The sequence below is a fragment of the Mus caroli genome, chromosome 1 (genome assembly GCF_900094665.2).
Source record: "Mus caroli chromosome 1, CAROLI_EIJ_v1.1, whole genome shotgun sequence".
Taxonomy (NCBI): domain Eukaryota; kingdom Metazoa; phylum Chordata; class Mammalia; order Rodentia; family Muridae; genus Mus; species Mus caroli.
In genome coordinates, this window is record NC_034570.1 from 181,599,160 (window position 1) to 181,608,611 (window position 9,452).

The window sequence follows — 9,452 nt, forward strand, 5'->3', positions numbered from 1 at the left end:
AAAAAATGTCAGCATCGAGAGGTGAAATGGGCACAGGGCCCCATCACTAACCCAGAAGCTATCTGCAATTGCTGCCTGCTAGCAACGGGGAAATCAGTTTTCTCCAAAGACCGTGTCAGTGGTTGTGTCAGCCATGCTGCAGGGCAGGCCTCTGTCCAGAAGTAACTAGTTAGCCACCCAGCACAAAAAAAAATTCCATGTTGTTGGGTTTTAGTTTTTTGTTTTATTTTGTTTTGTTTTGGTCTTATTGGGGTTTTTGTTTTGATTATTTATTTATTTATTTATTTGAGAAAGAGAACATGGGGTTGGCTAGTAGGAAGATAGGATCTGGGAAGAGTTGGGGGAGATGAAACCATGATCAAAATATATTGTATGACAAAATTAAAAAGAATAAGAAGATAGATAGATAGATAGATAGATAGATAGATAGATAGATAGATAGATGATAGATAGATATGACCCTGCCACAAGGGTCACCAAGGAGAAAATGAGGAAGGGAGAGAAGCCAGGTCCCTGGGGGAAGAGTCAGACCCCTGATGTGGGGAGCCCAGGCTGAGGAGGAGATGAGATCTGTTTTTTCTCTGGAAGACTGGGGCTGTTAGGGGTGGCCCACCTGCCTTCTTGGTTCCCAGGGGTTCATCTAAGTGGGAATGTGCATACACAAGGGTGAGTTTGCTGGGCAGGGGTAACATGAGATACTCATTAGAAAAATGAGCTTTCTCACTGGGCTTGGCACCAACTGCCCGTCCACCAGGCCCAGTGTAGGCTTGGATCTAAGTGAAATGTTTCCTAGGTCATCTGAGAGCCAGAGAATACTTATTCGGGTGCCATGGTAGGGAAGAGGCCCCAGAGTCTGCATACTGGAAAATCCATCTGTACAGTAACAATATGGACAGGTGGGCCTGTGAGAGGAGGCAGAATCAGAAGGGCACTGCCCTTGAAAGGGGTGATGCTTGGTCACAGGGGTCAGTCAGCAGGGGAGTGGGTTCCTGAAAAAAGGCTGGGCCTCCTTTCCTCCTGCTCTACTGTGTTCTTGTTAAGACAATGCCTTGCTGTAGCAGAAGCTAGCCTAGAACTCACTATGGTGCCTAGGTTGGCCTTGAGCTGTGGAGGAGGAGCCCCATACCCCCAGCCCTGTTGTAGAAATCTGATGGAAACCCAGCTTCTCTGAGTAATCTGCCACCTCCAAGACTACGTTTTAGCATTAATCACTCAAGCTTTGTGGTACCTGGTTCATGTTCTCAACTAGATTATTTCTCTAATGTAAGAGATCTTGGCTACTGAGGTGGTAGGTCTAGTGAGGACAAAGCTGAGTCAGGTCCAAGGACTTGGACTAGAGAGGTCGGACTTCCAGAGTCTGTTGTGATCGTCTTAGACAGTGGAGGAGGAGGCAGGAGCAGGACAGTAGAGTAAGGTCCTACAGCACTATCAGTAACCATGTACAGGAAGACAGGAAAGGACGCCCTGATTGTGAACACTTGACCTTTGACTCAGGCTCAACCACTAACAGCTGTACTTGCTCCAAAAGTGCAGAATACACAGAACCAGCACACAGAACACTCCCGGATGCTCAGGTCAGTGCTCGGCACAGGGGCAAGTGCCCAACACACAGTAGCAACGGTAGATATAGAGTGCCACGAACTGGACTCAGTCAGCCCCTCAACCTGCAGGAGAATGAGGGTCCCAGTATTCAGGTGGGCAAGGAGTCGGCAGGGTGACAAACAGACTCGAACACAAGGGAATGTTGATCTGAATGTAATTTCTCAAAGTATCAGTCTTATATTACAGAAGAAAACAAGAAAGTTAGGCGATACATTAGGTCATCCAAGGTACATTGAGGTTACCTGATGCAAAATGACTCTTTACACAAAACAGAGAAATGCATACACAAAAGCTAACAGGAACCAGGTAGTGTTTACAACTGGGATTTTAAAAAAAACAGTGTTTATAACTGGGATCAAAAGCAGCCCCACCTAAGGTCAGCTTAATCTTAGAATCCAGGGACAAGGGCTTTATGCCCTTGCCATATTTAATCCACCTTCTCCCTAGGCCGTTGTAAATTCCTGTGTATGGGAGTGACTCAGCTGTTATTCAAAGTATTTACTCTAGTTCCTTCTTAGACCACAACCTTCCTTCTTCCTAGGCCATTGTAAATTCCTGCACATGGGAGTGACTTGGCTATTATTCTAAGTGATTTTGTGGGGGACTTTCTTCTACTAAGTAATGTAGTCTGCCATATATAACTATAATGAGAATTCCAAGTTTACTTTGTTGAACTAGCCCTGAGATTTCTAGCTCTTACCCAGTAAACTGCGATGTCTGATTTCTTTCACTATCTACGCTGGAGGCATTTTGTCTGAATGAGTAGCAGTCTTATTAAAATCAAAGCCCAAGGTTGGCTCAACAATTTCCTAGGATATTAGAACACGGGTGGATGCTAATCTAACTTAGACATATGTCAAAATCAATCCTTAGAGGCACTTGTAATAAAACAATATTGAAGGAAAGCACACAGGTCCGTTCACCGACTGACATAGGGACAAGTTTGGAGCATTCATGCTACAGGATGCCAAGACCCCAGGAGACTAAGTTTCCATGAAACTTTTTGCCTCAGGACTGCATCCAAGCTTTTTGGGCTTGCCACACAGACTTCACTGGAGTGGCTGTGGCAATGGAATTCTTGTTAACGTTCAGCAGTGTGCTCAGTGGGGACCTCAGAGCTTCAGGGCACACATGCACAGCACAGGGTGACTCTCACTCACACTGTGATTTTGCTGATTAAAATGCCTCTCCAGGAACCCCATGTGGAGGGGCAGAGCCTAACATTCCTAAATTCAATAACAAAATCAGGACTGGTAGATCCTGGCACAGCCTGCACAAGGTTAGTTCCATGTAATCGATATGTGCTGGTAATGACATCCCATGACTCTGGGTATTTTTTTTTTCTTCTTAGCAAAATCTTTTATTTGGTTTCTATTTAAAATGTAATGTAAAAAAATTATAAGCTGGACTATTTGATGATATGGGAGCAAGGAGAAACCAAGTCGAAGAGTGACATCCATTTAAAATACATCAAAAGGCCCAATTAGAAAGATTCCAGTGTTCTGCATTTAGATGCATCCATCACATCTCAGTTGCCAAAGATTTGGAAAGACTGGGGCTGAGGGGGGCATGTGCTGAGTTCAGCTGCTTTAGCCGGAACCCTCACCATCCAGCCTGTTAGAAAGTGTCCATGGCTCTCCTCCTGGTAATGTCTCTCTTGATTTGGCACACAGAGCAAACAGGACAAGATGGTGGCCATGTAGTCATCACAAGTAGATCCAGGAATGCTGCATCGGGTTCGGTAGAGAGTCCTCACTGCCACCGTTATCCCACACAAATAACATTCATTCATGTCAGCTGCCACTTGACATCTAAGACAAGTGAAACAAAAGGTCCCACAGAGGCAGACTCCGTAGACACTGAAGCAATCACACAGGGTGGTCTGCCAGGTGGAATTTTGGGGAGCAGGAACAAATCCAGGTTGACTCACAATGACCGTTGGTGCCTGAGCTATCTTCAGTGCGAGGTCTCAAAAGACCAGGTAGTTCAAAAGGTTTGGGCAGAACGGGTCCTGTGGTCTGGGGTTGAGTCTTACTACAAATGGGGGGCCGCCATAACCAATTGTTCCCAATTGGACTACTTCAAACAACAGAAATGCATTAGCATTAACACAATTTGGGATTACCAGATGTCTTAAATCATGTTAGCAAGGCCAGTCCTGTCCCTGCTTCTGGTGACTCAGAGAGGCCTTGGCATGTCCTTCCATCTCTGCTCCACCTGAGTTATCTTTCTCCCCATTTCCACAGCCTCTCTCCTTAGGACATCGCTCATTAGATTAAGAGCCCTGAACTCAGGATGGCTCCATCTCAAGATCCTGGGAGAATTTTGCCTTCTGAGGCAACGAACTGGGGTGACATGAGTCCAGGGCTGTCCATAGCTACACTGCTCTCACAGAACACTGAGGAAGCTCTGAGGCTAGAGGAGAACATGGTTCACACAGAGCAAGAGGCCGCAGAGAGAAGGGTGAGAATGGCGAATCCAAATGCCAAGTGTGAGCCCAAGGCCGGCTCCCCCGTGTTATGGAGACTTGTAGTTCTCTGGGTTGTTTAACCTGGTCTGAGCTGAGTGTCTCTCATTTACAAGAGTGCTCAGGCTGAGGATGTAACTTACTTATTTAGTGGATTACTCGCTTAGAATGCATGACGCCCTGGATTTGATTCCCAGTGCCGTATAAACCAACTGTGGTGTCACAAGCCTGCAGGCCCAGCACTTGGGAGGTGGAGGCAGGAGGACCAGAAGGTCAAAAATATCTTCAGCTACCCAATGAGTTCAAGGCTAGCCTGGGCTATTCTGAGAAAATGTACATACATACATGCATACTACATACATACATACCTATGTACATGAATGAGTTCATCCTAGCTAGTCAGCTTTAACTGCCAAATTGACAGAACCTAGAATTTATCTGGGAAGAGAATTTCAATCAAGGAATTGCCTCTCATAAAGGCCTGTGGGCATGTCTGGAGGCAGGGATTGTTCACTGAGGTAGAATGGCCCAGCCTTCTGTGGGTAGCACCATCCCACAAGCAGATGGTCCTAAACCGTATGAGAAAACTAGATGAGCATACACCTGAGTGCCAGCCAGCAGCTGCTCCACAGTTCCTGTTGTGTCACTTTGTGACGGGAGTTTTCTCGGGGAGAGGCAAATGGTGTGTGGAATAGCAAGCAGGCTTGTCTGGCTTTAGGTTCCTTCTTGAGTTTCTGACTTGGCTTCCCTCTACGAAGGACAGTACCATGGACGTGTAACCCAAATAAACCCTTTCTTTCCCAAAGTTACTTGCTGTCCCATTGCCCCAAATCCCAGCTGCTCTCTTGCCCCCAGGATCCTGTTTACCCTCTAACACCCAGTTCCAGGCCAATGCCTCCAGAGAACCTTCCATCACCAGAGCTTCCAGTTTGATGTTTTTTTCTTGGTTGCCTGCACACTGGGTACATCTCTGCTGTGTCCTGTAGCAGTCATGCCAGAAACTATTGGTCTGTATCCCTTATGATCCAGAGGTGAGCTCCTGCCTCCTTTTCCCTCTGGTGTGCAGTGGCAGTCTCAGTACAGAGAAGGTGTGTGCCAACAAGCAATGGGCTTGCAGTTTGCCTCTGCTGGGGCAAACTGTAGACAAGACCAGAGACCTTGTGGAGAATAGGGTGCCCCAGCTTCACTGCTCCAGCTAGTGGGATGGAAGTCTACACAGGCCTCCACAGCCGCAGCTCCCAGACATCTGCTTTCTTTTGCTTGCTTATTTTCCAGCTCGCCTCAGTGGAACTCACTGTTGGCTTACTTGGCACCCCGGGCCATTTGGCCTTCAGTTAGGCCCAGTCTCCCAGGTGCTGGCCAGAGTCCAAGGTAATCCTTGAGATCACTCTGAGTGTTGATGGTAAACGACCCAGGAGATTAGGTTACTGCCGGATAATGTTCACTGCCTTTGTTCAGATCCACGTGATGCTGCAGGAGGAGGGACATGGGGTATGAATTATTGAGGAAATCTCAGGTTCTCACCAATTCCCTAGTGATGCTGATACGCCCTGAAACCTGAGAGGAGTGACCCTTAGGTGCTACAGCTAGGATTGAGTATGAGTCAGAGCCAGCCACGGATTGAGACCCAGAGTCTAGAGGTTCATCACAGCCCCATGTGGGAAGCCCTGTCCACCTCGGAGTTCCCAAAAGATCTGCAGAGAGGAAGGAATGGCCCCCGGACAGAAACCCAGCTGAAAATCACTCTAGCTTCGGGCGCTGTGAAGACGAAGAGAAAACAAGCCTGACTCCTCCTGGAAGAGCTCAGGGGAGGCACGGTCACCCCTAAAAAGATACTCAGTCCATTGTAGGAGGCCTGATAACAAACAAGGTCCAGGTAAAACATAAATACCAAGCAGGAGGCCAGAACTAGCCAAGCTGCTGTAGGGGCCCAGCCCAGGATTAGTACCCAGGCAGCCCCACTCCCCTGAAGCCTCCATATACTCCAATACAGAGCCTTTGCAAAGCATTCTGGGAACCAACTTGTTTCCTACTCCCTTGGAGCATCGTGAGATGCAATGGCTGCCAGGGTGTTGTCTGTAGCCTGTTGTCTGGGCTGCTATCTGGAAGACAGGGGAAGGAAGGAGAGAGGAGAGGCCGCACAGCATCCATTTCCTGTTTTCCTTTCCTTGTTAGGAGGCAGCTCACATGTTTGCTTAGGCTTCTGGCCACCTGTACTTTGACTCATACTATCACAGACAGCTATGTTGCAAGTGTGTGTGTGTGTGTGTGTGTGTGTGTGTGTGTGTGTTCATGTGAACCCACCAGGTCTGAGGTGCAATTCTACAAACCTGGTATTTGCACACTTGTACATCTGTGCATGGGTGTGGTCAGCTGTCATAACTTCTGTTTTTCCCAGGTGGTCCTGTGCATATCCCTGTGCATATGACCTCGTGCTGTGTTCATGCTCTGAACCTTCTTTAGCAAACACACTGAAAGTTTCCTCTCCAGGTACAAAGTTCAGAGCTTGATGACATCAGTTTAGTATTCCAGTCAGTGAGCTACAGGGCTCCATCTCCACCTCCCAAACCTGCACCACGTCCGGCTTCCATCCCTTTCAACTTCTGCATGATGTGCGAAATCTTTCCCAGAATACTGATGGTGCCTCCTCTTCTACTCATTCATTCTTCAGACCAGCTGTGCATCCTCTCAAGCCACTGTGGGTTGAGAAGCAGAGACGAGTAAGATCTGGTTTCTGTCCTCATGAAGTACGCATTCATCATGAAGAAAGACCTCAGCTCTGCTCAGCTGCTCAGAGGCAGACTCTGATAAGCCACAGGGACATGGGGAAGGAGGCGTATCCCCCAGAGGGATACAGGGAAGGGAGTGGGCATAAACCCCACCTTCTCCCAGAAACCTGGAGGCCCTTCTTTGAGGTCGCTCTTCTGGCGCCAAAACTAGGAGAGGCTTAGTCTTTACTAAGAAACGAGGCCTGTTCCTTAGGCCACCAAGTTTGTAGAAGTTTGTCACAGTAGGTACAGGAGATGAATGTGACAATGTATAACCGAGCATTTACAAAGGTTCAAGTGCAATTCAGCACAGGAGGCAGTGGGCAAATGGGGAGGGGCAGCTAGACACTCATGTGGGTGAGTTCACAACCTTCCACAGCTTTTGACATATACAAAACAAACTCGAAATGGGTCAAAACCTAAATATAAGCAGAGTAGTGGCACATGCCTGTAACCCTGACACTCGGGAGGCAGACACAGGAGAATCATGAGTTCAAGGCCAGTCTGAGCTATGTAGCTAACCAATGTTTCACAGAAGTAACTCAAAGGAGAAATGCTGATTGCAAAGCCAAAGTCTTGGCTGAGCATGGCAGCGTGTCCTGTAACCCAGGCACTGAGAAGGTTAAGGCAGGAGGATTGCAGAGAGTTCAAGGCCTGCATGGGCTATAACGTGAATAGCATGCCAGCCACGGCTCAAAAATAATCACAAAGCCAACCAAAAATACTAAGTATAAAAACAAAACCATGAGACCCTTGTAGAACCACACAAGAAAACCTGGTACTCTCCTGAGAGGCAGTGTTTCTTAGCCATGATACCAAGCATGAGCCATGCAGTTTAAAACTTTATCAACCTGACAACTTAACCTAAAAGTCTCTGTTATCATTTTAATTTTTAATGTCATTTTTAATGATGGTTCTTAAATGTTTTAACCTCCCTAGTAGCCCATCATCTACCAGAGGTAGTGGAGAAGAAAGGAGATGGGGGCGGGGGGAGTGGACCTGTTCAGAAATTGTTCTTTGTAGTAAATCTCATCTGTGTCCTCAGGAAACTAGTCGTTTAGTTCACAGGTGGGCAACGACAGCTCAGTCCACTCGCTTTGCGGGTATACCAGTAGTCCAATCTGGTAATGTTGGGGTAGCAGTGGCAGTGACAGACCTAGCAGGAAGTGCCAGGCCTTAGTCGACACAAGTGGACAGGAAGGACCAGAGCCAGTAGGAACATCAAGGAAAGTTCTCAGCTGTGCCTCTCTCAGCGAATCAAAATGAAGATCAATGAAGACGTGAGACCAATAAACGTTTAGTTATACAAACAACCCAAGCTCAGCCTTCTTCATTATCTGTTGAATCTTATTTATATTCTCTCCAAACATCACGCCCACAGGTCTTATCTCACTATGTGTCTCACCTCAGCTGTCTGTCTCAGCTGATATCACTCTGCCAATCGGCCCAAGTCTGAAGAAGTGACAAGAAGCTATAACTCACCACCAGAAGTTTTTTTGATGTGTTTGTCTCTGTGGAGTCCCAACAAATGATGCTCAACTACACAATGTCAGATGGACCAACAGATGTGTGTAGTGAAGAATTCTTCATCACATGCCCTTTCCCCTGTGTCTGCTTCAAGAAAACACTTCTTCATGAGTCTGCTCCAGTAAAAACCATGCAACACAACTGAATTCCCAAAGAACCCTGAAGTTTCCACTCCACTCTGTCCTTTATGAGTCACTGCTGAAAGAATGAAAACCCAATCACAGATAAAGAAGTTTTATTTTGATTATATTTCACACACACACACACACAAAACCCTCTTGGGCTCAATAATAATTAACCCTTTAAAATCAGCAAAGGATTTTACTTTCTCTCTCTCTCTCTCTCTCTCTCTCTCTCTCTCTCTCTCTCTCTCTCTCTCTCTCTCTTGACAGGGTTTCTCTGTATAGTCCTGGCTGTCCTGGAACTCACTTTGTAGACCAGGCTGGCCTCGAACTCAGAAATCTGCCTGCCTCTGCCTTCCAAGTGCTGGGATTAAAGGCATGTGCCACCACCACCTGGCCTAAGATTTTACTTTTAAATTTGATTATTATTTGTGTATTGAGACAGGGGCTCACTCTGTAACCCTGGCTGACCTCAATCTTTCAGAGATATGCCTGCCTCCATCTTCCTAGTGCTGAAATTAAAAGCAGGAGCCGTCTTGCCTAGCTACTTTTTAGAATGTGCATATGTGTGCATGCCTGAGAGTGGCTATCCACCACTGGTAGTACAGCATCTGAGGAGGCCAGGAGAGGGTGTCACATCCCCTAGAATGTAAGTTTAAGTTTAAGATGTTGTGAGCTGCCAGATACAGGTTCTGGGGACCAAACTGGGGTCCTGTGCAAGAGCAACAAGGACCTTTATCAGCTGAGCCATCATTTTAGCCTCAGGCAAAAAGATTTGTTAACAGATTTGTCATCAAGCCACAGAAAGCTGTGTAGAATTTCAAGCTGTCAGGAAATGTAGAAACAGCCGGGCGTGGTGGCACACGCCTTTGATCCCAGCACTCGGGAGGCAGAGGCAGGTGGATTTCTGAGTTCGAGGCCAGCCTGGTCTACAGAGTGAGTTCCAGGACAGCCAGGGCTATACAG

At 47.0% G+C, this 9,452-nt stretch overlaps 1 pseudogene; it reads right to left on the reverse strand.

Moving 5' to 3' along the window:
- Window positions 1–3,219: 3,219 nt before the first annotated feature.
- Window positions 3,220–9,452, reverse strand: part of LOC110296655 — a 31,911-nt pseudogene continuing 25,678 nt past the window's right edge.